Source organism: Nomascus leucogenys, chromosome 13 (assembly GCF_006542625.1).
Source record: "Nomascus leucogenys isolate Asia chromosome 13, Asia_NLE_v1, whole genome shotgun sequence".
In the NCBI taxonomy this organism is placed as follows: Eukaryota; Metazoa; Chordata; class Mammalia; order Primates; family Hylobatidae; genus Nomascus; species Nomascus leucogenys.
Genome location: NC_044393.1, coordinates 36,308,650 through 36,321,150, shown reverse-complemented (window position 1 = coordinate 36,321,150; position 12,501 = coordinate 36,308,650). Strand labels below are relative to the sequence as shown.

The 12,501-nt window shown below is 40.5% G+C and overlaps 1 protein-coding gene across 3 annotated transcripts in view; it reads right to left on the bottom strand.

Moving 5' to 3' along the window:
- ATRN (attractin) overlaps nt 1-12,501 on the bottom strand; it is a 180,362-nt gene that overhangs the window by 26,013 nt on the left and 141,848 nt on the right. The window lies entirely within an intron of this gene.

Here is a 12,501-nt window from a genome sequence, read left to right as displayed (position 1 = left end):
TGACTGCAAGACATTGTCCTTTTTACAAAAAATTGTGCCTCACGTTTTGCTACACTGAACATCATCTGACGATACGCTATCAGAACTTAAATAATTTTATTATACAGTTAATAGTCTTCATACCAAGAATATAAAAATATAACATATTTCATCAACTCTAAAATAACATTGGCTGAAAAAGGTATTATTCTGTATATTATTTAGGAAAAACACTGTCAATTTAACTATGACATAATGCTTTTTAAGTCACTGACCATAAGACGCATCATGATTTCAGGGATATTAGCCCATGAAAAAATGCATACCTCCAAATTGATTAAAACGAGAATTGTGTCCTTACTATCACCTACAATATACGTGCTACCAACCCAAATGTCCAACAACGATAGACTGGATTAAGAAAATGTGGCACATATACACCATGGAATACTATGCAGCCATAAAAAAGGATGAGTTCATATCCTTTGTAGGGACATGGATGAAACTGGAAAACATCATTCTCAGTAAACTATCGCAAAGACAAAAAACCAAACACCGCATGTTCTCACTCATAGGTGGGAATTGAACAATGAGAACTCATGGACACAGGAAGGGGAACATCACACTCCGGGGACTGTTGTGGGGTTGGGGGAGGGGGGAGGGACAGCATTAGGAGATATACCTAATGCTAAATGACGAGTTAATGGGTGCAGGAAATCAACGTGGCACATGGATACATATGTAACAAACCTGCACATTGTGCACATGTACCCTAAAACCTAAAGTATAATAAAAAAAAAAAAATATACGTGCTACTAGCCAGACGTTGTGGTGCATTGCCTTTTTTTTAGGGAACTCAGCCCTCTTTGGAGAGACAATGGTACTATAAACGAAACAATTACTGACCAAGGTGACAATCCCAGTACAGACAATTCTCATGACAAACACAGGAAGGTAAATGACGAGCATCTGCTTTCCTAGTCCCACCAAACCCCAACCCCTTGCACTGTTTTTAGAGCCAGACTCACAGGGGCCTAGAAAATAGATTTCCACTGTTTGCTTTTTTGATGGCCCTATTTTCTTTTTTTTTTTTTTTGAGACGGAGTCTGGCTCTGTCACCCAGGCTGGAGTGCAGTGGCACAATCTCGGCTCACTGCAAGCTCCGCCTCCCGGGTTCATGCCATTCTCCTGCCTCAGCCTCTCTGAGTAGCTGGGACTACAGGCGCCCGCCACCACACCCAGCTAATTTTTTGTATTTTTAGTAGAGACGGGGTTTCACCATGGTCTCGATCTCCTGACCTTGTGATCCGCCCGCCTCGGCCTCCCAAAGTGCTGGGCTTACAAGCATGAGCCACTGCGCCCGGCCTCGATGGCCCTATTTTCTTTCTGACATTCCATAAATAAACAAGTTCCAACACTATTCAGGCCATAATATATTATGGGGCTTGGAATTTGACGTTTTTGTGTCCTCCCTCTGGCTACCATTTATAATCAGAAATACAAAGTTACATCAATTTCATACAATAAACAGAAACCCACTTTCTTTTCTTTTCCTTCATTTATCACAATAACCAGTCCCAGCTCCTTGAGAGAAGGAAAGCTGTGGAATATGAGCCATGGTCCTCACATAACAGTTTTAAATAAGATTGGGGAATTATGCCAAATTGTAAAGACCACCGAAGCTAGGAAGAAACTGCATCAACTGACGAGCAAAATAACCAACTAACATCATAATGACAGGATCAGATTCACATATAACAATATTAACTTTAAATGTAAATGGGCTAAATGCTCCAATTAAAAGACACAGACTGGCAAACTGGATAAGGAGTCAGGACCCATCAGTGTGCTGTATTCAGGAAACCCATCTCACGTGCAGAGACACACACAGGCTCAAAATACAGGGATGGAGGAAGATCTACCAAGCAAATGGAAAACAAAAAAAGGCAGGGGTTGCAATCCTAGTCTCTGATAAAATAGACTTTAAACCAACAAAGATCAAAAGAGACAAAGAAGGCCATTACATAATGGTAAAGGGATCAATTCAACAAGAAGAGCTAACTATTCTGAATATATATGCACCCAACACAGGAGCACCCAGATTCATAAAGCAAGTCCTGAGTGACCTACAAAGGGACTTAAACTCCCACACAATAATAATGGGAGATTTTAACACCCCACTGTCAACATTAGACAGATCAACGAGACAGAAAGTTAACAAGGATATCCAAGAATTGAACTCAGCTCTGCACAAAGTGGACCTAATAGACATCTACAGAACTCTCCACCCCAAATCAACACAATATACATTTTTTTCAGCACCACACCACACCTATTCCAAAATTGACCACATAGTTGGAAGTAAAGCTCTCCTCAGCAAATGTAAAAGAACAGAAATTATAACAAACTGTCTCTCAGACCACAGTGCAATCAAACTAGAACTCAGGATTAAGAAACTCACTCAGAACCGCTCAACTACATGGAAACTGAACAACCTGCTCCTGAATGACTATTGGGTACATAATGAAATGAAGGCAGAAATAAAGATGTTCTTTGAAACCAACGAGAACAAAGACACAACATACCAGAATCTCTGGGACACATTCAAAGCAGTGTGTAGAGGGAAATTTATAGCACTAAATGCCCACAAGAGAAAGCAGGAAAGATCCAAAACTGACACCCTAACATCACAATTAAAAGAACTAGAAAAGCAAGAGCAAACACATTCAAAAGCTAGCAGAAGGCTAGAAATAACTAAAATCAGAGCAGGACTGAAGGAAATAGAGACACAAAAAACCCTTCAAAAAATTAATGAATCCAGGAGCTGGTTTTTTGAAAAGATCAACAAAATTGATAGACCGCTAGCAAGACTAATAAAGAAGAAAAGAGAGAAGAATCAAATAGATGCAACAAAAAATGAAAAAGGGGATATCACCACCGGTCCCACAGAAATACAATCTACCATCAGAGAATACTACAAACACCTCTATGCAAATAAACTAGAAAATCTAGAAGAAATGGATAAATTCCTCGACAAATACACCCTCCCAAGACTAAACCAGGAAGAAGTTGAATCTCTGAACAGACCAATAACAGGTTCTGAAATTGTGGCAATAATCAATAGCTTACCAACCAAAAAGAGTCCAGGACCTGATGGATTCACAGCTGAATTCTACCAGAGGTACAAGGAGGAACTGGTACCATTCCTTCTGAAACTATTCCAATCGACAGAAAAAGAGGGAATCCTCCCTAACACATTTTATGAAGCCAGCATCGTCCTGATACCAAAGCCTGGCAGAGATATAACCAAAAAAGAGAATTTCAGACCAATATCCTTGATGAATATTGATGCAAAAATCCTCAATAAAATACTGGCAAACCGAATCCAGCAGCACATCAAAAAGCTTATCCACCATGATCAGGTGGGCTTCATCCCTGGAATGCAAGGCTGGTTCAACATACGCAAGTCAATAAATGTAATCCAGCATATAAACAGAACCAAAGACAAAAACCACATGATTATCTCAATAGATGCAGAAAAGGCCTTTGACAAAATTCAACAATCCTTCATGCTAAAACTCTCAATAAATTAGGTATTGATGGGACGTATCTCAAAATAATAAGAGCTATCTATGACAAACCCACAGCCAATATCATACTGAATGGGCAAAAACTGGAAGCATTCCCTTTGAAAACTGGCACAAGACAGGGATGCCCTCTCTCACCACTCCTATTCAACATAGTGCTGGAAGTTCTGGCCAGAGCAATCAGGCAGGAGAAGGAAATAAAGGGTATTCAATTAGGAAAAGAGGAAGTCAAATTGTCCCTGTTTGCAGATGACATGATTGTATATCTAGAAAACCCCATCCTCTCAGCCCAAAATCTCCTTACGCTGATTAGCAACTTCAGCAAAGTCTCAGGATACAAAATCAATGTGCAAAAATCACAAGCATTCTTGTACACCAATCACAGACAAACAGAGAGCCAAATCATGAGTGAACTCCTATTCACAATTGCTTCAAAGAGAATAAAATACCTAGGAATCCAACTTACAAGGGATGTGAAGGACCTCTTCAAGGAGAACTACAAACCACTGCTCAATGAAATAAAAGAGGATACAAACAAATGGAAGAACATTCCATGCTCATGGGTTGGAAGAATCAATATCGTGAAAATGGCCATACTGCCCAAGGTAATTTATAGATTCAATGCCATCCCCATCAAGCTACCAATGACTTTCTTCACAGAATTGGAAAAAACTACTTTAAAGTTCATATGGAACCAAAAAAGAGCCCGCATCACCAAGTCAATCCTAAGCCAAAAGAACAAAGCTGGAGGCATCACGCTACCTGACTTCAAACTATACTACAAGGCTACAGTAACCAAAACAGCATGGTACTGGTACCACAACAGAGACACAGACCAATGGAACAGAACAGAGCCCTCAGAAATGATGCCACATATCTACAACTATCTGATCTTTGACAAACCTGACAAAAACAAGAAATGGGGAAAGGATTCCCTATTTAATAAATGGTGCTGGGAAAACTGGCTAGCCATATGTAGAGAGCTGAAACTGGATCCCTTCCTTACACCTTATACAAAAATTAATTCAAGATGGATTAAAGACTTAAATGTTAGACCTAAAACCATTAAAATCCTACAAGAAAACCTAGGCAATACCATTCAGGACATAGGCGTGGGCAAGGACTTCATGTCTAAAACACCAAACGCAATGGCAACAAAAGCCAAAATTGACAAATGGGATCTAATTAAACTAAAGAGCTTCTGCACAGCAAAAGAAACTACCATCAGAGTGAACAGGCAACCTACAGAATGGGAGAAAATTTTTGCAACCTACTCATCTGACAAAGGGCTAATATCCAGAATCTACAATGAACTCCAACAAATTTACAAGAAAAAAACAAACAACCCCATCAAAAAGTGGGCAAAGGACATGAACAGACACCTCTCAAAAGAAGACATTTATGCAGCCAGAAAACACATGAAGAAATGCTCATCATCACTGGCCATCAGAGAAATGCAAATCAAAACCACAGTGAGATACCATCTCACACCAGTTAGAATGGCCATCATTAAAAAGTCAGGAAACAACAGGTGCTGGAGAGGATGTGGAGAAATAGGAACACTTTTACACTGTTGGTGGGACTGTAAACTAGTTCAACCATTGTGGAAGTCAGTGTGGCGATTCCTCAGGGATCTAGAACTAGAAATACCATTTGACCCAGCCATCCCACTACTGGGTATATACCCAAAGGACTATAAATCATGCTGCTATAAAGACACATGCACACGTATGTTTATTGCGGCACTATTCACAATAGCAAAGAGTTGGAACCAACCCAAATGTCCAACAACGATAGACTGGATTAAGAAAATGTGGCACATATACACCATGGAATACTATGCAGCCATAAAAAATGATGAGTTCATGTCCTTTGTAGGGACATGGATGAAACTGGAAAACATCGTTCTCAGTAAACTATCGCAAGGACAAAAAACCAAACACCGCATGTTCTCACTCATAGGTGGGAATTGAACAATGAGAACTCATGGACACAGGAAGGGGAACATCACACTCCGGGGACTGTTGTGGGGTTGGGGGAGGGGGGAGGGACAGCATTAGGAGATATACCTAATGCTAAATGACGAGTTAATGGGTGCAGCAAAACATCATGGCACATGGATACATATGTAACAAACCTGCACATTGTGCACATGTACCCTAAAACCTGAAGTATAATAATTAAAAAAAAAGAAAAAAAAAAGATTGGAGAATTATATAAACAAGGTCATCTTGGGGAATGAAGAATCCAAGTTATAACACATAAAGAGAGAGAAGGAAACAGATTAGAGTCCACCCCAGCCCTGTCTGGATTTCAATCTTTTAAAACATTAAGTGTGTCCTCGGTGTTTACACTTAAAGAATCTATGAGATACTTTTACTCCCTGCTAGATGCCAAAAACCGCTGGATGCTAAGGGCACTGTCTGAGGACCTATCTGGTGTTCATGTGCCCTGTGCCACACAACACTCCTCAGGGCAGCCCCCGCCTTTCCCCACACTGGATGCTAATGGTTATTAGCCTGATTTCTTGCTGAAGCAGGACCACTCCATGTTCATGTCCAAATTATAATCATAAAGAACCTCATATAAAACAGCTTCCAGTATGGCTGGTACCCAAGACTTCAAAGGGATCCTCTTAGTTGAATCTTGATCATCTAAGTCTCCATAGTTACAAGATTGTGTGAGGAGGCAAAAGTTAAAACGTGAAAATGTTTATGAATGCACTGACCACTGAGAAACATCTAACCCTGCTGAATACCCCGCCCACTGTTGTCAGCCTTTGTTGGTCAATCTTTGGCTGATAAGATGACGAACTTATTGTTCAAACTGAACATTTCTGAAAATGAAGGGGAGTGCTGTTACAAATTACACTAGATAATTAAAAATTACTCAATGTAAAAAGCATAAACTTGATTAACAAGCATAAATTGTGCTGTCCCTACTCACAGACTGTCATACAATGCCAACCAACTGTAAAATCAATCTTGCAAAAGATTTTAGTGGAAGCGCTGTTGGAGAACTGTTCACACAAAACCATTGGCAAAGGAAGACTTCGCAGATTTAGCCCTTCAGTTATCAACTGAAGAAGGGATAAAGGATGAAGGCATAGGAAGTGTTTCATAATTCTCTGAACGAGATTAAGGGAGGACTTTGGGAAAACTGAGGAGTTTCCTGGCTGTTGCTTTTTACATCCTGCTGTGAAGTCTCAAGTGAAGGACTCCATGATGGAGCTATCAGATTTCTGGGCACCATGTGCACAACTGAAGCCACACCCCCATCTCTTTATCTTGCTCTATTTAATTTATAGCCCGTATCTGTACACTTACTTATGGAAAATAAGATCTGTGAGGATTGAAGACAGAGACTTCCCCTTATCCCACTGACCATATATCTCCAGTGCCTAAAGCAGCCACTGATACATTAATTGGCACTTAATAAACATTTGCTGAATAAATGAATATGTTAATAAGAAAAATGATCTGTCTCACAGAACTCAGTAAGATCTGATTTTTTTTTCTTTTATGAACTTGGCTCATGAAGCAGCACCATACCTGCTTCATGATTGTAACTATAAATTTTGTTAACTCTAAAATTATTTTCCCATACTTTTTGGTTTCATTCTTAAAGACAATATCTCAATCAAATCTTTCTTTCATAATTTATTATGGAAATGGTGAAATGGATTTGGGGGCCTTTCTGATACTGAAGGCAATGAAAATTTCCTACATAAAAATCTATTTTAATACAAAGAAGAAATTCTAATTATATTTTATAAATAAAACTCATAATGTCATTCTTCTCTGTTTCCAAATAGTAGACACCACACTCCACACTCCAAGAGACCTAGAATTCACATCCTACTACTTCCACAACCCAATTCCAACTCCACTTTCATCAATATGTCTAAGGTGTATCTGCCCCATGGGCCTTTTGGATGTGTTCATCAATTCTGAAAAACTCTGAACTTGGAAGCTCAGTGAGCCCCAGGATTTGGGGTAAGATATTATGGACCTGCACTTCCTCAATCACTAATGTTGCGCTTCAGCCAAAAGTGCTTCTGCTCACTATACTACTGTACTACTGTACCTGACAGCAGATGGTCACCAGAGAGCCTCCCTGCCTGTGTGCATGGGGGTCCTCCCTGTCCTTCCTGGCTCAGCACATCACTGCCTACCTTTTTAAGCATCCCCGGCCCCACTGGAAACTCTGGCAGGCTCTCCTCTACGCTCCCTTACCATTGATCTGCTCCCCTCTCAGGGCGTGTGATAATTACGGTCTATATAGGGGTGTCCAATCTTTTGGCTTCCCTAGGCCACACTGGAAGAATTGTCTTTGGCCACACATAAAATACACTAACACTAACGATAGTGCTGATGAGCTTAAAAAAAAATAAAAAAAATAAATCTCGTGTTTTAAGAAAGTTTATGAATTGTGTTGGGCCGCATTCAAAGCTGTCCCGGGCTGCATGTAGCCCACGGGTCATGGGTTGGACAAACTTGGTCTACCATATACCATGGCTGTGTACAGACAGACATCCTGAGAAGAGGATTCCTGCATTCTTCTATGAAGATACCAATTCCTAACTTTTAAATTACTGTTGTAGGATGAATGAATGAAAAGGTAACTCCCTACCTCCCATAAAACAGCAGATACACTTTTGTATTCCAAGAACTAGGCCATGGCTCTCAAACTCTGGATATCTTACAACAAAGTCAGAATCTCAGGCCCTATCCCTATCTCTATAACTTTAAGCTCAAGTGATTCTGATGCTAGTCTCCATAGGCCACACTTCAGGAAACTCTGAAGTAAGAAATTATTTAAACATCAGGCTGGATGCAGTGGCTCATGCCTGTAATCCCAGTACTTTGGGAGGCTGAGGTGGGTGGATCACTTGAGGCCAGGAGGTCGAAACCAGCCTGGCCAACATGGCAAAACCCCGTTTCTACTAAAAATACAAAAATTAGCTGGCGTGGTGGTGTGCACCTGTGATCCCAGCTACTTGGGGGGCTGAGGCACAAGAATTGCTCAAACCCAGGAGGTGGAGAGGTTGCAGTAAGCCAAGATCGCACCACTGCACTCCAGCCTGTGCGACAGAGCGAGACTGTCACAAAACAAAACAAAACAAAACAAAACAAAACTCCTCCTGTGCTCCTTTCCCTGGACAATTTCTTTAGCATTTCAGGAACTGCATTGAAAAAAAAAAAACCCTCGCCTTTACTTGGAAGGTTAAAGTCCCATAATTAGTTTGGCTCTTTTGGGGAGTGGGAGGGAGATGGGGAAGGATAAGGGTAGAGGAAGAGAGGATGGTGCTTGGGAACAAAAGGAGAGGCAGGGCCCAAACCTGGAGGCAGGGACAGGGAGGGAATGGAGGGGAGGTTTCGCATTCTGAAAGTGCCTGGGAATATAGGGTGTCCTTGTGGCAGGCTAGGGAGGCTCTGGTGCTTAAGTGTCATTCTGTGTCCAAGCCTGTGCCACACAAGAGTGAGGATGCTGCCCTCAAGAGTGAGGGGCCAGGGAATCGGGTGCAGCAGTCAGCGACTGAAGATCAGACCAGGGGGCCTTCCCCAACCTCTGAGGTCAGTTCAGCCCTGAGGTTTCTGTATGTTCCTGAGGGAAGAGAATGGGTCTCTGCCAAAACAGAGGCTGAGAATGAATTTCTAATTAAGTATGGTGGGTAGAACCTGAGTCCAAGATTACCATAAAAATAAGGAAGCATGGCATTTCTTATATTCCACTACCACATAACAAATGCTTTCCATTTTAAAAATGATTGTATTTTTGCATCTACTATGTGCCATCCACAAAGAAAGTACTCAAAAGCTTGAATAAATGGATGAATGAATGAATACTGAATGACTAGGAAAAGTCACTGTTTAATACAGCAGATTTGAAAAGAGAGAAGAAAGGACCTCTCATTTGCCTCTGGCCTCATTCAGGACTTGGGCTCTGGTCAGAAGGATAAAACTGGCATTTCTTTTTTTTTTTTTTTTTTTTTTTTTTTTTATTATACTTTAGGGTTTTAGGGTACATGTGCACAATGTGCAGGTTTGTTACATATGTATCCATGTGCCATGTTGATTTCCTGCACCCATTAACTCGTCATTTAGCATCAGGTGTATCTCCTAATGCTTTCCCTCCCCCTCCCCCCACCCCACAACAGTCCCCGGAGTGTGATGATCCCCTTCCTGTGTCCATGAGTTCTCATTGTTCAATTCCCACCTATGAGAGAGAACATGCGGTGTTTGGTTTTTTGTCCTTGCGATAGTTTACTGAGAATGATGTTTTCCAGTTTCATCCATGTCCCTACAAAGGACATGAACTCATCATTTTTTATGGCTGCATAGTATTCCATGGTGTATATGTGCCACATTTTCTTAATCCAGTCTATCGTTGTTGGACATTTGGGTTGGTTCCAACTCTTTGCTATTGTGAATAGTGCCGCAATAAACATATGTGTGCATGTGTCTTTATAGCAGCATGATTTATAGTCCTTTGGGTATATACCCAGTAATGGGATGGCTGGGTCAAATGGTATTTCTAGTTCGAGATCCCTGAGGAATCGCCACACTGACTTCCACAATGGTTGAACTAGTTTACAGTCCCACCAACAGTATTTCTCCACATCCTCTCCAGCACCTGTTGTTTCCTGATTTTTTAATGATGGCCATTCTAACTGGTGTGAGATGGTATCTCACTGTGGTTTTGATTTGCATTTCTCTGATGGCCAGTGATGATGAGCATTTCTTCATGTGTTTTCTGGCTGCATAAATGTCTTCTTTTGAGAAGTGTTTGTTCATGTCCTCTGCCCACTTTTTGATGGGGTTGTTTGTTTTTTTCTTGTAAATTTGTTTGAGTTCATTGTAGATTCTGGATATTAGCCCTTTGTCAGATGAGTAGGTTGCAAAAATTTTCTCCCATTCTGTAGGTTGCCTGTTCATTCTGATGATAGTTTCTTTTGCTGTGCAGAAGCTCTTTAGTTTAATGAGATCCCATTTGTCAATTTTGGCTTTTGTTGCCATTGCTTTTGGTGTTTTAGACATGAAGTCCTTGACCACGCCTATGTCCTGAATGGTATTGCCTAGGTTTTCTTGTAGGATTTTAATGGTTTTAGGTCTAACATATAAGTCTTTAATCCATCTTGAATTAATTTTTGTATAAGGTGTAAGGAAGGGACCCAGTTGCAGCTTTCTACATATGGCTAGCCAGTTTTCCCAGCACCATTTATTAAATAGGGAATCCTTTCCCCATTTCTTGTTTTTGTCAGGTTTGTCAAAGATCAGATAGTTGTAGCTATGCGGCATCATTTCTGAGGGCTCTGTTCTGTTCCATTGATCTATGTCTCTGTTGTGGTACCAGTACCATGCTGTTTTGGTTACTGTAGCCTTGTAGTATAGTTTAAAGTCAGGTAGCGTGATGCCTCCAGCTTTGTTCTTTTGGCTTAGGATTGACTTGGCGATGCGGGCTCTTTTTTGGTTCCATATGAACTTTAAAGTAGTTTTTTCCAATTCTGTGAAGAAAGTCATTGGTAGCTTGATGGGGATGGCATTGAATCTATAAATTACCTTGGGCAGTATGGCCATTTTCACGATATTGATTCTTCCAACCCATGAGCATGGAATGTTCTTCCATTTGTTTGTATCCTCTTTTATTTCATTGAGCAGTGGTTTGTAGTTCTCCTTGAAGAGGTCCTTCACATCCCTTGTAAGTTGGATTCCTAGGTATTTTATTCTCTTTGAAGCAATTGTGAATGGGAGTTCACTCATGATTTGGCTCTCTGTTTGTCTGTGATTGGTGTACAAGAATGCTTGTGATTTTTGTACATTAATTTTGTATCCTGAGACTTCGCTGAAGTTGCTAATCAGCTTAAGGAGATTTTGGGCTGAGACAATGGGGTTTTCTAGATATACAATCATGTCATCTGCAAACAGGGACAATTTGACTTCCTCTTTTCCTAATTGAATACCTTTTATTTCCTTCTCCTGCCTGATTGCTCTGGCCAGAACTTCCAGCACTATGTTGAATAGGAGTGGTGAGAGAGGGCATCCCTGTCTTGTGCCAGTTTTCAGAGGGAATGCTTCCAGTTTTTGCCCATTCAGTATGATATTGGCTGTGGGTTTGTCATAGATAGCTCTTATTATTTTGAGATACGTCCCATCAATACCTAATTTATTGAGAGTTTTTAGCATGAAGGGTTGTTGAATTTTGTCAAAGGCCTTTTCTGCATCTATTGAGATAATCATGTGGTTTTTGTCTTTGGTTCTGTTTATATGCTGGATTACATTTATTGATTTGCGTATGTTGAACCAGCCTTGCATCCCAGGGATGAAGCCCACTTGATCATGGTGGATAAGCTTTTTGATGTGCTGCTGGATTCGGTTTGCCAGTATTTTATTGAGGATTTTTGCATCAATGTTCATCAAGGATATTGGTCTGAAATTCTCTTTTGTGGTTATGTCTCTGCCAGGTTTTGGTATCAGGACGATGCTGGCTTCATAAAATGTGTTAGGGAGGATTCCCTCTTTTTCTATCGATTGGAATAGTTTCAGAAGGAATGGTACCAGTTCCTCCTTGTACCTCTGGTAGAATTCAGCTGTGAATCCATCAGGTCCTGGACTCTTTTTGGTTGGTAAGCTATTGATTATTGCCACAATTTCAGAACCTGTTATTGGTCTATTCAGAGATTCAACTTCTTCCTGGTTTAGTCTTGGGAGGGTGTATTTGTCGAGGAATTTATCCATTTCTTCTAGATTTTCTAGTTTATTTGCATAGAGGTGTTTGTAGTATTCTCTGATGGTAGATTGTATTTCTGTGGGATCAGTGGTGATATCCCCTTTTTCGTTTTTTATTGCATCTATTTGATTCTTCTCTCTTTTCTTCTTTATTAGTCTTGCTAGCGGTCCATCAATTTTGTTGATCTTTTCAAAAAACCAGCTCC